Consider the following 11,904-nt stretch of genomic DNA (forward strand, 5'->3'; position numbering starts at 1 on the left):
GAGCCTGGGATAGGGAGAGCACATCTCCCTACTCTTCCACGAGCCTTCACGGAATGTGAGGCAGGGAGAGCAGCAGCTAAAGACCCAGCAAAGAGCGGAGTAGGCATCAATGACAACACATCATTGATCAGGGTAGATATACTGTAGCATTAAAAGGAGGTGCTGTGGTGGAGGCAGGTAGCGAAGTGGCTTGCAGTGAAATCAGGAAGGGTAGCCACGCTAAAGCAGGTAAATAGAGAGCGCAATGGGCTATGCCAATTTAATAAGTAGAAGAGGATCAGCTGAGCAGTCAGCTGATGCGGGCTCACAGAGATCTCTGCTGTCAGCCGATGTGCTGGATCGTGGGTGAGCTTGACTTTGAGGCCTCTCTGACCTAACGCTATATATGCTCAATTTCAGAGGTCGTTCACCTCTCGGTTCATTTCAGGGGCATTATCAATGGTCACAGAGCAGACGTACCAAACAAATCAGAGAAATGAAAAGTGTGACAGAAATAGACAACAGCATGCAGTTGTTTGTTCTTCCTTTAGAGAAAATATGCTGTCAAATTCACTGACCATTGTGTCGATAGTGGACTCAACAGACTTTTTTCCACATCGGGCATGTGTCAATACTGCTGCAGGATTAAAAGTATCCTGAACAAGCTATTTACGGTTTGGGTTTGGAGTGTACCCATGCATGACTATAGTAACAACGATTCCTATAAGATATTAATGGATGTTTGTTTGTGATAGACATCAGAGATAATGATACCCAGTGTGTAAATCACATCATGTATGTGTCAAGTTTTGACTGAGTTATGACACAGACAGAGACAGAGCCCGATTTCGCTGTCATCTTGTGCAATTCCCCTCACGCACCTCATCCGAAGCCTCACCTGTCTCCTGTCATGTCTCCCCTTCAAGTCTCCATTACCTCACAGTTTGAAACCTCTGTCTCATTGCAACCCAACCGTGCATCTTCCTCTCCTCCAATTCTTACCTTAATTTTGCAATGCATGATTTCTTGTATTAATCAGTGTTCTCCTTGCCCAAACCAAGAGAATAATGACATTATTGGAGATGATTTAGTTTTTTTTTCTATATACGTTATGTCTTTTTTCCCCCATATGTATGTGGAGATGATCTAAACAATGAAAAGATAGACGGATCCTTTAAATGACTCCTTTAATTGGGTCTCGTTTGTTTCTCATGCCTTAAAGTTATAAAGGTTTTAAGGGAGAAGCTTGGCTAAGAAGAACATATTTCAGATTTTATTTTTTCCACACTAAAATACTATTTGTATATTGGAATTGAAGTTATTGTAGTGATTGCCTTTTGATTGTACATCAGCTGATTACTACAATCATTATTAACTCTTTTTTTGTTTTTGGGAGTAACCTTCAGACATGCTCAGACCAGATAAGACCATTCAGATCCCTCCTCACCAGTTGCTGCTTGCGTGCAGAGAGAAATCCGGTTGAGTGTCCCGACTCACTTACATATTCTGTGCCCTGAGGGAAGTTATGAAGTCACCAAGTCAAGTGTAAGAATGCAAGAGATACACTTTCAAAGTAAACAGATGTGCTGTAAAAAGGTGCTATTTCAGAGCCATGCGGTTCTATTCTTATCCATACTGCTGCTCACATCCCACTCCGGCCTCTCTCCCTCCTCCTCTCCGCTGCACCATCTGTACGTTGAGTTTAGCATGCACGGTGCATCTTTCCGTGCCCAGATTAAAGAGGACACTCTCTTCATCTCCCTCTCTACATGTATAAATAGTTTATATGTGGACGTGTACTTGCATGGCAACACCATGTGTTTAACGCATGTGTGTGTGTTTGTTCATGCAAGCATGTGTGTTTCCTTTGTGTGGGCACACACATTGAGGTGACGGGGCGAGTGTATGTATTCTCACATTATGTGTTGACAATGGACTAAATCGAGGTTGAGTAACTTCTGCTCAGACATCCCTGCTGGGCTCCTCCACCAGAAGGATTAAGTGGCAGCCAGGAAAAAAAAAAGGGTCATCTGATCATCCCTATTGCAGAGACATAAAGAAGTATGTACATAAATTAATCAAATTGCTCAACTCTCTTTTCTGATTTAATGATTTCCCGTCACATGTGAAGAAATGAATGCCAGATGCTCATATAACTTTTTCAGAGCCTCAACAGATATTATGATCCTTGACAAATACAATATTAAATTACTCAAAAGAAAAAAAAAGAAAAAGAAAACATTAATCTCCATGCGAGTAGCTCATGCCTGTGGACGTCAGGCCCGGGCTTGTGTGTTTGGTTTATTTGAACAGTGGCTGTTATTTTGATAGAGAGCAGGTCCCAAAGTGACTCCAGATATGACCTGAAACAACATTTAGCTGCTGACTGAGATTTATTATGTTGCGATCCCTTTGCATGAACTAGCAAGTTTGCATCACTTGTTAAACATTCTGTAACGATTTCATGGACAGGGTCAGGTCGTTTTGAAGAGACGCCTCAGCGGACACTCACCATGCGTGCAAGTGACGCGCAGTAACGCGCGTCTTCAGCGCGCAAAGCACGAAGACATATAGAGCCGCCGCATTATGAGTCGACGGCGTGTTGAAACTCATTTGAGAAGCCGACAAACTTTGGTTCTCGGCGCCGCATACCAAATTGTCAACAATTCATTAATCTCAACCCGAATTACTCGGAGTTTGCCGGCGAAAAACATTTTAATAGCTCAGCTATCCTCACGGTAAACAGACCAATTAAAGGCACCATTGTTGCATATTCCTACAAGCAACTAGACCACGGCGTTCAAACTGTTATCAGAGCAGGGGTGGACTGAAACAAATTTTTGACTCCATTCCAGGCCACCCTCACACAAACCATCAGACCGCTAGTTTAGGATTCTATCCCTATGAGCTGATTTCATATGCTGATGATGATGGCCGTGGTTCAAACAATCCTGTTCCTGGTCTCTGTCTCTTCTTCTCCCCTCTCACTACCCACCTCTCCTCTCTCGCCCATTTCTCTCCTCTCCCAACCGGTCGAGGCAGATGGCCGCCCACTTCCGCTGGAGGTTTCTTCCTATTAAAAGGGAGTTGTTGTTTTTCTCCAAGGTCACCGAGTGCTTGCTCAATGTGGGAACCGTTGGGTTCTAATATTGTAAGTTCCCGACCTCACTATGTGCAAGTGCCTTGAGATCATGTATGTTGTGATTTGGCGCCATACAAATAAAAATTGAACTTAATTTAGTTGATGTCATGGTTAACAGACAAGTTACAGATTTGGCCAATGTATCCATCGTGTTCATTATCAATATAATTATATATATAATCGACTTAATCTTATTACAGGAGAAAGGGGAGGCTACATGTGTACCATAAAGTGGAAACCCTATAGGTTGCAATTATATTATGTCAATAAGACAATAGTCTTCAGGCCTCCAGGGAAATGTCCAGGTGCCCCACCGATGGGCGGTCCGCCGCTGAATCAGCGTTTTTGTAACTTCTGGGAAGATGTGATTTTTGCAATAGCAGCAGAAAGCATATTTGTGTATGAGCATTTGTGCATGCAAGCGTTCACGACTTGCAGTCATGTGTGCATTCGTTTGGGTGTGTCTCTGCATTTTGTGAATAAAAATGCCAACAGATCTGGTGGCTGTTGTCCGTCTTTCTCGACGTCTCCAAAACATGGAGACCGTGGGCTGTGTCATCAGTCACCTGAGCCAATTAGGTAGGGTCGTTAGACAAGAGACGGAGAAAGGGACCGGCAGGGTTTCGGGTGAGTGAGAAAGACAGCACCGCAGATTGGAAAGAAAGATAGGTAGGAAAACCAAAGATAATGAGACAGACAGGCAGCCAGCTGCTACAAGCTTGATGAGGAATAAATGTTCTCATTGCCTTTTCCCTCAAGGGTGGGTTGAAAGGAGCAAATGTGCGGGACCAGTCCCTACAAGTAAACTCAGGCAAAAAAGAAAAAAAATATTGAATTGTGTATCATCACAGTAATCCACATTTGCTGTGTGTGCATGCCACACGCAGCAAACAGCAAGTGAATTTGAAGCAAACCTTTGAAATGTAGCAAATCTTCTTCTTCTCTAGAAGTAGAAAACACCTTATCAGTCATGTGAGTTAACTTATTTGGAAAACGTGTTTCTATCTCCCACAATGGTTATTGACTCTTTTTTGAAAAAAAAAAAGGCTAAAGCAACAAAAAAAAAAAAACAGTTTTGCAGTTTCCATTAGCCTTTTCAGATGTGCATTAAATACGCTAATGGCAACGGGGATTATAATTTGCTTATGTGTAGGTTCTGCAATTTGTCCATAATGTTATTAGTTGCTGCCAAGATGCCAGAATGCTATCAATTTCTGAGGGCATTTTTGAGCAAAGTAATATTAGTAAGTGCATTTTTTTCTAATGCATTGCACACTCTGAATAGTCACTACACATTCAGTAGGGTCATCTCATGAATGCATGTTACATTTAAGTTTGGAAGCATTGCATTCGCCGACTGCCGTTCTAGGTATGCCACATCAGCATAGATGCCCCAGTTGAGGCTAGATCAGACGGGACCACACAAGTGGATAGTTTAATCTAATTAGCCGAAGCAGACCAACCCTCTAAGGTTAAATCAGATGATGATTTGTTGTTGACTGATTTGTTCACAGGCCTCCAATTAAATTCAAGTACATTATCCAGAAGATTGAGGACTACAGCACATGCTCGCTATTTCTTTTCTTTTTTTTCCTAGTTGCAAATATTTCCCCTCAAACTTTTATGAAGACATCTTTCTTTTTTTTTTAAACTCTTACTCAAGACATTTCTGGCCTAAAGATAGGTCTCGCCTTTAGATAACTAAACCTTGTAGAATTGCTTTACTCCAGATAAAAATTTAATGTGACAGGAACAGGGAACATGCAAGGCACATCCACATTATCTCATAGGGCCTCTCTTGTATAAAGTCCTTTCAGCTTCTTTACAAATACTTGATCTGCCCGAGCACAGCAGTTTGATCTGTGTTAGTAATTCATGCCCTCTTCCACCGGGGAAGGATCAAAGAGGAAACAGGGATCATCTTTTGTGGGCCTCCACACATTAATTATTGAGAGCAGAGGCCAACAAGTACATGCTTTTAACACCACTTGCAACATGTTCCACTCGACCTAAGTTGACACTTGCTTCACTGGATTTGAGTTCCACTTTCTTGAAGCCTGACAGGGAATGAGATGGGGGAGAGAAATGCAATGGTTCCGCTGACGGATTCACTTTATCTCAGCACACCCACACACTCACACATACCATGATCACGTCCTTGTCATCTTGGGAGATGGGGAGTGACACAAGGAGCAATTTACTAAAATATTGATCAGCAAGGGTCAAACATGTCCTCATAAGAGAGGCTATATATGGAAGAGGTCTAACCCCTCTGGTCCGACGGTTTTCCCAAAGAAGAAGTTCTAGAACACCAAGTGGAAAAGTGGAGGACGGCAAAATGTTTGTAGATATTTAGACCGTACTGGGCTCAATGTGAACTATATATTAGGAGCAGCAATGACTGGTGATGTGTCCAAAGTGTACAGAGGTACAAAAATGAATGCAGATGAGCTTTGCTGGTGCTGGTAGGCGGAAATTTCTAACCTTTGGACAGAGATCGTCATTTTTCTCAAATCTCTATATGCTAAATGAACAATTGCAAAGAAGAATGTTTCCCCAAAAAAGGCAGCACATCTGCGGATTGGATGGTATCTTGATTGTTGCCCCCAAACAAAGGGATGTACTTAATGCGCCATTTATGTTTGGTTTATCTTTGCATTCTTTCCTCATCCGTCATGCATTCTCTGGGACTGCTGGAAAGCCCGTCCCACCCACTGTGCCCACCTCCAAAAATGGTGACAGGAATACAGGAATGACTTAAGGCCTCATCAACATTCAGCCATCTGCTGTTTTTCATCTATTTCAATGTTGTTGTTGTTGTTGTTGTTTTCCATATTAAATAAGACATACCTCTGTTAATCTCTATTATACATTCCCCTCCATAAGTGAATGTAATGCCGTTCCTCAGGCTTTGGGGGTCCTCAGCCCCTCCCAATTGGCTGCAGATCATCACATGTCCTCAATCAGTCCAGCCTCGACTTACCTGGAGCATAAAAGGACTGAGAAAGCAAGCACGTCTCCTTCTCTGCCACATGCTGCCTGCTTTCTTGTTTGTATCGAAACCCTTTGTCTCCTTGCTCACACGAGAGTTGCGTTGGAGAAGCTTATGTTTGATTCTACGTTTCAGTTACTGATCATAGTTTGTTTTCTTTTGTCTCTGCCAGAAAGCTCTGTTGGTGGGAGAGGCTGCCATTTTGTTTTCAACACTCTTTTTTGTGCTGTTTTTTTGTTTGAGGTAGGAAGCATTGGAATTGTAACCTTTTCTTTGGTGATGGTGTTGGATCAGATTTTTGTTTCTTCTCAGTGTTGTTTGGTTTGTCGTGTTGGCTTTTGCTCTCCCTGGAGTTAAGTTGCTCTTTGTTCTGGCAATAAATGTTTGAGCTTTTGCACCTACAATGACTCCTCACATTTGTCACCTAGTATTATGTTACCTCCCTTTATCCTAGACCAGCTTGGGGACGTAACACCCGTCAAGAAACTTGACCGTTACAGAAAATTGTGATTTGTAGGGAATACCTAGTGTGTTGCTGTAGGCTCTGAGGGATTATTTACAGTTCAAGTAAGGTCGTATTCTCATTACCATGGCCCTTCAAACAATTGGTTTGTGCTAACTTTGCAACCTATCCCTGTTGTACGGATTCGAGAAACACAAACTCCTGCAAAACAAATGGAATGTTTTGATACCCTAAAAATGGCTTTAATCATTTTCTTTTATTGATAATGTACCAGAGTAAAAGTGAAACTGATTACAATTATAAGCAATAGACAAAGTTTGTTACACTACTGTCTTTTAAGGAAAAATATGGGTTGGATTCATGAAGTGCATTGTCATTGTTATTCAGTGGACTATGAAGTAAAAGTCATTTCACTTTCATTGACAATCATTTGCATTTGAACTGGAGTTGCCTAAACATTCTGAACTGAAGTAAAGGGGAAGAAGAAAACAGGTACAGAAAGGTCACAAAAGACGAGACAACGTACCTCACAAAACTGTTTATAGTTTATGGAAGCAGAGTCATGTCTTTTTCTCAACTCATCGTTGCAAGGCCTTCAACCTTCCCCTTTACGACCCAGGCGGGCGTTCCTCTTTGATCAGTTATCTGCCCCAAACAAGTTAAATTGCTGCATCATGAACCAAGACTTAAAAACATCTGAGGCCGTATAATTAGTAATTTCGGCATTAATAACACAACAAGGGACAGGCAGTGGTCCCTTTAATCTTGAGCTTTTCAGAGGGTTGTTTTATGTCCCTTCTCCACCTCCTACCTTCGTCTTTACTTAAAGTGACCCATGATAGATTGCAACCCACGGTCTTGAGCCAGGCTAGACTCTCAGCCTCAGTGAGAGGGTGTGTATGGTTTGCACAGATGGATCTGAAAACTAGTGGTTAGCCCAAAGACTGTGTTCGTGAGTAATTTCTTATTTGTAGCCTTAGATATTCTCTGGTGACCTGTAGTGCATCAAAGGGATTAAATTGAATGCTAACGATCCACAGACAAGTTCAACTCAGTAGAACTGTATTTGCAGAGTCGGTGGTCCAGCCTGATTAAAGGATGAATTGCATATTTTGTACTGTTTAGATTGAGTTTGTATGTTGACTATGCTCCAGGACCAAGAGATACACTTTGAAACCTTCATTATGCCATTAAAGCTCTTAAATTCCAACATTGCATATATATATATATATATATATATATTCCCATTAGGATGAAGGTATTGTTTCTGAAGGTCACTGTCAAACCAACTGAACATTTTGTAAACACTGTCATAGAGTCGCTTCAACGCGTTAGAGAAATTCCAGTTGTCCATTGGAATGACTGGTTGAAAATCTTGATCAACTTCACGGCCTTGGCCTCGATCATGGTCATTACCACAACTGTTGTCAGCTGCACACACAGCCTCGATCAGGACTTGAAAGATGCGAGTGAGTTCTCCTCCTTGTCTACGTAGTAACATCCAGGGGGCTAGACTCAGAGAAAATGCTTGAGAATGAATGGGCACGTCAGTCTTAACTCAACGTTGTTACGTTGTCCGTCTCCTCCAATTCTCCAAACGTTGTTGAACTTAAACCAGCTCCTAAGTCTGCGAAAAGTTAGATCCAGAGGTTTCTTAAGTCAGTAAAAGACCTAATCACAATCGGCTGGCTTGCGTCAGTGATTTGGAAAAATACAGCTCACCATCCCAACAAAGAGTTCAGTGGTAGATCACGACTCACAGCTGCTATATTTGCAATATAGCATTTCCATATAGCACTTAATTTCCGGTCATACGAGTTATCAAAATTGCGAAGTATTCCAGAAAGATCAATTCGTTTTCAACAATCACCTTGATCAGTGAATTCACTTACAGAGGCAAAGTGTGAATGTAAACGTTTGGGATAATTCAGGGTTTGATTTTAAAATGTGCAGGTGTTTGAGGGACCACAAAGTCTAACAAAACTCATTGATCCAGTGCCGCGACTCAAAGATGCATCACTTGCCCTATTTTTTTTTTTTTTGACAGCTGAAATCTGGGAGGTTCAGATGGAGACAGCATGGAAGAACGGGTGTGTGAGTTGATTAAATGTGGTTTTATCAGTAGCAAGTTCTTTGTGCAGAGGCAAAGGGAAAGACGTGTCCCCGGGCCATTTCTAATACCTTTCTTGGAGTTCACTGCGCATGCTGTCGCTGCACAGACCTGCCGGGGCTGAGCTCACCCGTCATTCCTGGCATTCTTCCGTCCTGTCCATCCCTCCTTTCTCTCTCCCATGATCCCGCAGGGCAACGCTGTGTGCAAAATGTGGCACAACGCGGGCAGATGTGCCAGGAAACTTCATTTACTTATTGTGCACTCACACTCTTTATTTCTGTCATGCTTACACACCAACGCAGCAGCTTGACTTCTTTCCAAACCTCTCTGAGAATACAGTCACAGGCCTGTGAGTGCTTTGTCAGTGTTCGAAGTTCAAATAAACCCCCTTTTTTTTTTTTTTTGTCAACAAGATCTTTTGTCTGCAAGATACATGCAAGTGCCTGTAACTGCTAGCATCTGCACACACTCACAGTTTCTTGCTGTTTTGCATATGTACAGCATACAGTACATTCCTTGTGTTTAACTAAATGGAAGAGTGTAAGGAATGTAGCCCAACACTTTCACCTTCTGCCTCATACAGGTGTGACTGGGACTCATCGCTCCTGTTTCATGTCAAAGCCCATCCCACCGCCCCGGAGATGCTGCCCCCCCCCCCCCCCGCCCATGTTTAATTCAGCGGTGCTTTACTGACCTCATATTAGTGCATATCCAGGGAAGTAAACGTAGAACACACAGAATGCATCATTTGTCTTTCTGCCACCCCTCCTGCTGCTTTTGATGTGACAGACGTGATCCGGTGCAGATTAAGTGGAGAATCAGTGATGAGGACAGATTTGAACATGTCAGAAGGGGAGTGCCAAGGCCTCACTGCTACCACAGTGTTCAGACCTGCCCCATGCTATGGGCGGGTGTGTGTGTGTGCGTGAGTGCGCTTGTGTGTACAGTTGCAGATGTATATTTGCATGAGATCACTCATACAATTTTTACAAAGTATGTATCGCTGCAGATCAGATACCGCCCAGTGTAGGAGACCGAATCCACGAGTACGCAGATCCCTTTAAATGCAAAGCCCTCTTTTGGCATAATTTGGTTAACAAACACAGCTTCCTGTGGCCACCAGTCGTCATTTCTCACTTGACAGTAAATGCCATCACAGCGCCAGAGGTCATCATAAAAGAGATTAAAATGATGCATCACAAGCAGAGTTTTCATTACCTGCATTACCCACAATACAACTTGACTGCCAATAAGTTGATTGGAGGTTCAGGCGTTCTATGCTATAGTCACGACTATAATGTAGCCTTGAGTCTGTAACATCAAGCAAAATTGTGTACTGTAAAACTGGATGGGGTTGCCGTGCAACAGTGATTTGATCAACACACTCAGTAGCGGCAGTGCGGGGATTAGTTCACAGAAGTAAGAAACTTTAACACATTTACTGTAAAATACAGGCTAGGGCTGCAACTGACGTTCGTCCACAAAATGTCATAAAATGGTGAAAAATGTCCATCGTTTTCCCCGAATCCGAAGATGAGTTTTTGTTCTGTCCACACACCAAAGATATTTAGTGTACTGTCATATAGCAGAGAAACCAGAAGATGTTCACATTAAAGGAGCTGAAATCATAAAGTTTTGACTTTTTTTTGTCATTAAAAACTACTTATACCGATTAATCGGCCAAAATAGTTGGCGATTAATTTGGTAGTCGATTACTAATTGATTAATCGATTAACTGTTGACTGTCTCACAATTACAAACCCGTGGACCACATCAGTTTATTAAATTACATGGGTGGACTCATGTTTGTGATCTTTATATGCAAGTAATCCATGTCGCAGGCAATTTTCTGATTACATTGTCATTTTTAAGGGTTAACATTATGGCATAACTATTATTATGATGTAAATATGCCAGCGTGTAATGTCAATAGTAAAATCACACTTGCGCTTTATTGTGGGCTTCTGCTGTGTGTCAAAGAGAGTGAGGCTGTTGATGTCACCGGGTGTTGAGTTCGAAACACTCCCCCCTCCTCACCACCAGCACCTGAACATGATGACATAATATTTGACCGGGCTGCATCCTCTACTGCGCCAGATGTCTTACGAACAACATTCCTTCGTGTATGAGGCAGCCGCTGCTGGTGTCTCACCACTGCTGCGCCACTGACACGATCACACCTTCTGGCTGCATGACGTGTGTGTGTGTGTGTGTGTGTGAGAATTCAAATGATGTAGCCAGTAAGCATTCATCTTACGTGATCTGCCCATCACAATGATACACACACACACACACACACACACACACACACACACACACACACACACGCACACACCAGACATCTGGAAGGCTGTGGTGTGTTAATTGGGGTTATGACATAAAGAGTATACTCTTACGGGGATCAACAATGTGTGTGTGTGTGTGTGTGTGTGTGTGTGTGTGTGTGTGTGTGTGTGTGTGTGTGTGTGTGTGTGTGTGTGTGTGTGTGTGTGTGTGTGTGTGTGTGTGTGTGTGTGTGTGTGTGTGTGTGTGCATATATCCATGTGTACATTCACTCATTGATGTTTGTGTATTGCTATTCATGTGCCGCATGCGTGTGCCAGGGTGTCGGGAACAAAGAGATCAGATGGATCAGACACAAAGGGGGAGCAGTTAAGAGTGCGCCTGCCTCCCAGAGTCACAGCGATAGCCTTCATCTCGCCCAGAGAAACCACAACAGAGGATCAAGGGGGATACCTCACTGGCGTATGACTAATGGGCCTCGCCTCGGGGGGGAATTCCACCCTGCAACAGAATTTATGCGCAGGTGGGATAACGGCGAATCACCTACGTCTTTATAGAGGTCCTGGTGTACAAATCCTGTTTGTACGCATGAAAATGTTGCCGCCGAGGAGCAGCTAAAGACGGGGGAGGGTTTTAGATGCTGGTAGATAGTCCTCTTCATCACGGCGACATAAAATAATTTAAAGATGATTAAAGTTTTTAATGTTGTTTTTATAAAACACCGACAACAGAGGTAAGCCAAAGTGGCAGCTTTTAACTGGAGGCATTACACAACTCTTCTTCTGTACTATGTCATCTGCTGCCTTATTATGTATCACCTTCATATTTAGCAGTAATCCAAAGTAAGATTGTATTTTGTAGAAAAGCTCTGATATCAAATGAGGCACAGAGCCTGTTTCCTCTTCACTGACATTGTTGTAATCGGCGCTTGC

Source organism: Scophthalmus maximus, chromosome 14, assembly GCF_022379125.1.
Source record: "Scophthalmus maximus strain ysfricsl-2021 chromosome 14, ASM2237912v1, whole genome shotgun sequence".
In the NCBI taxonomy this organism is placed as follows: Eukaryota; Metazoa; Chordata; class Actinopteri; order Pleuronectiformes; family Scophthalmidae; genus Scophthalmus; species Scophthalmus maximus.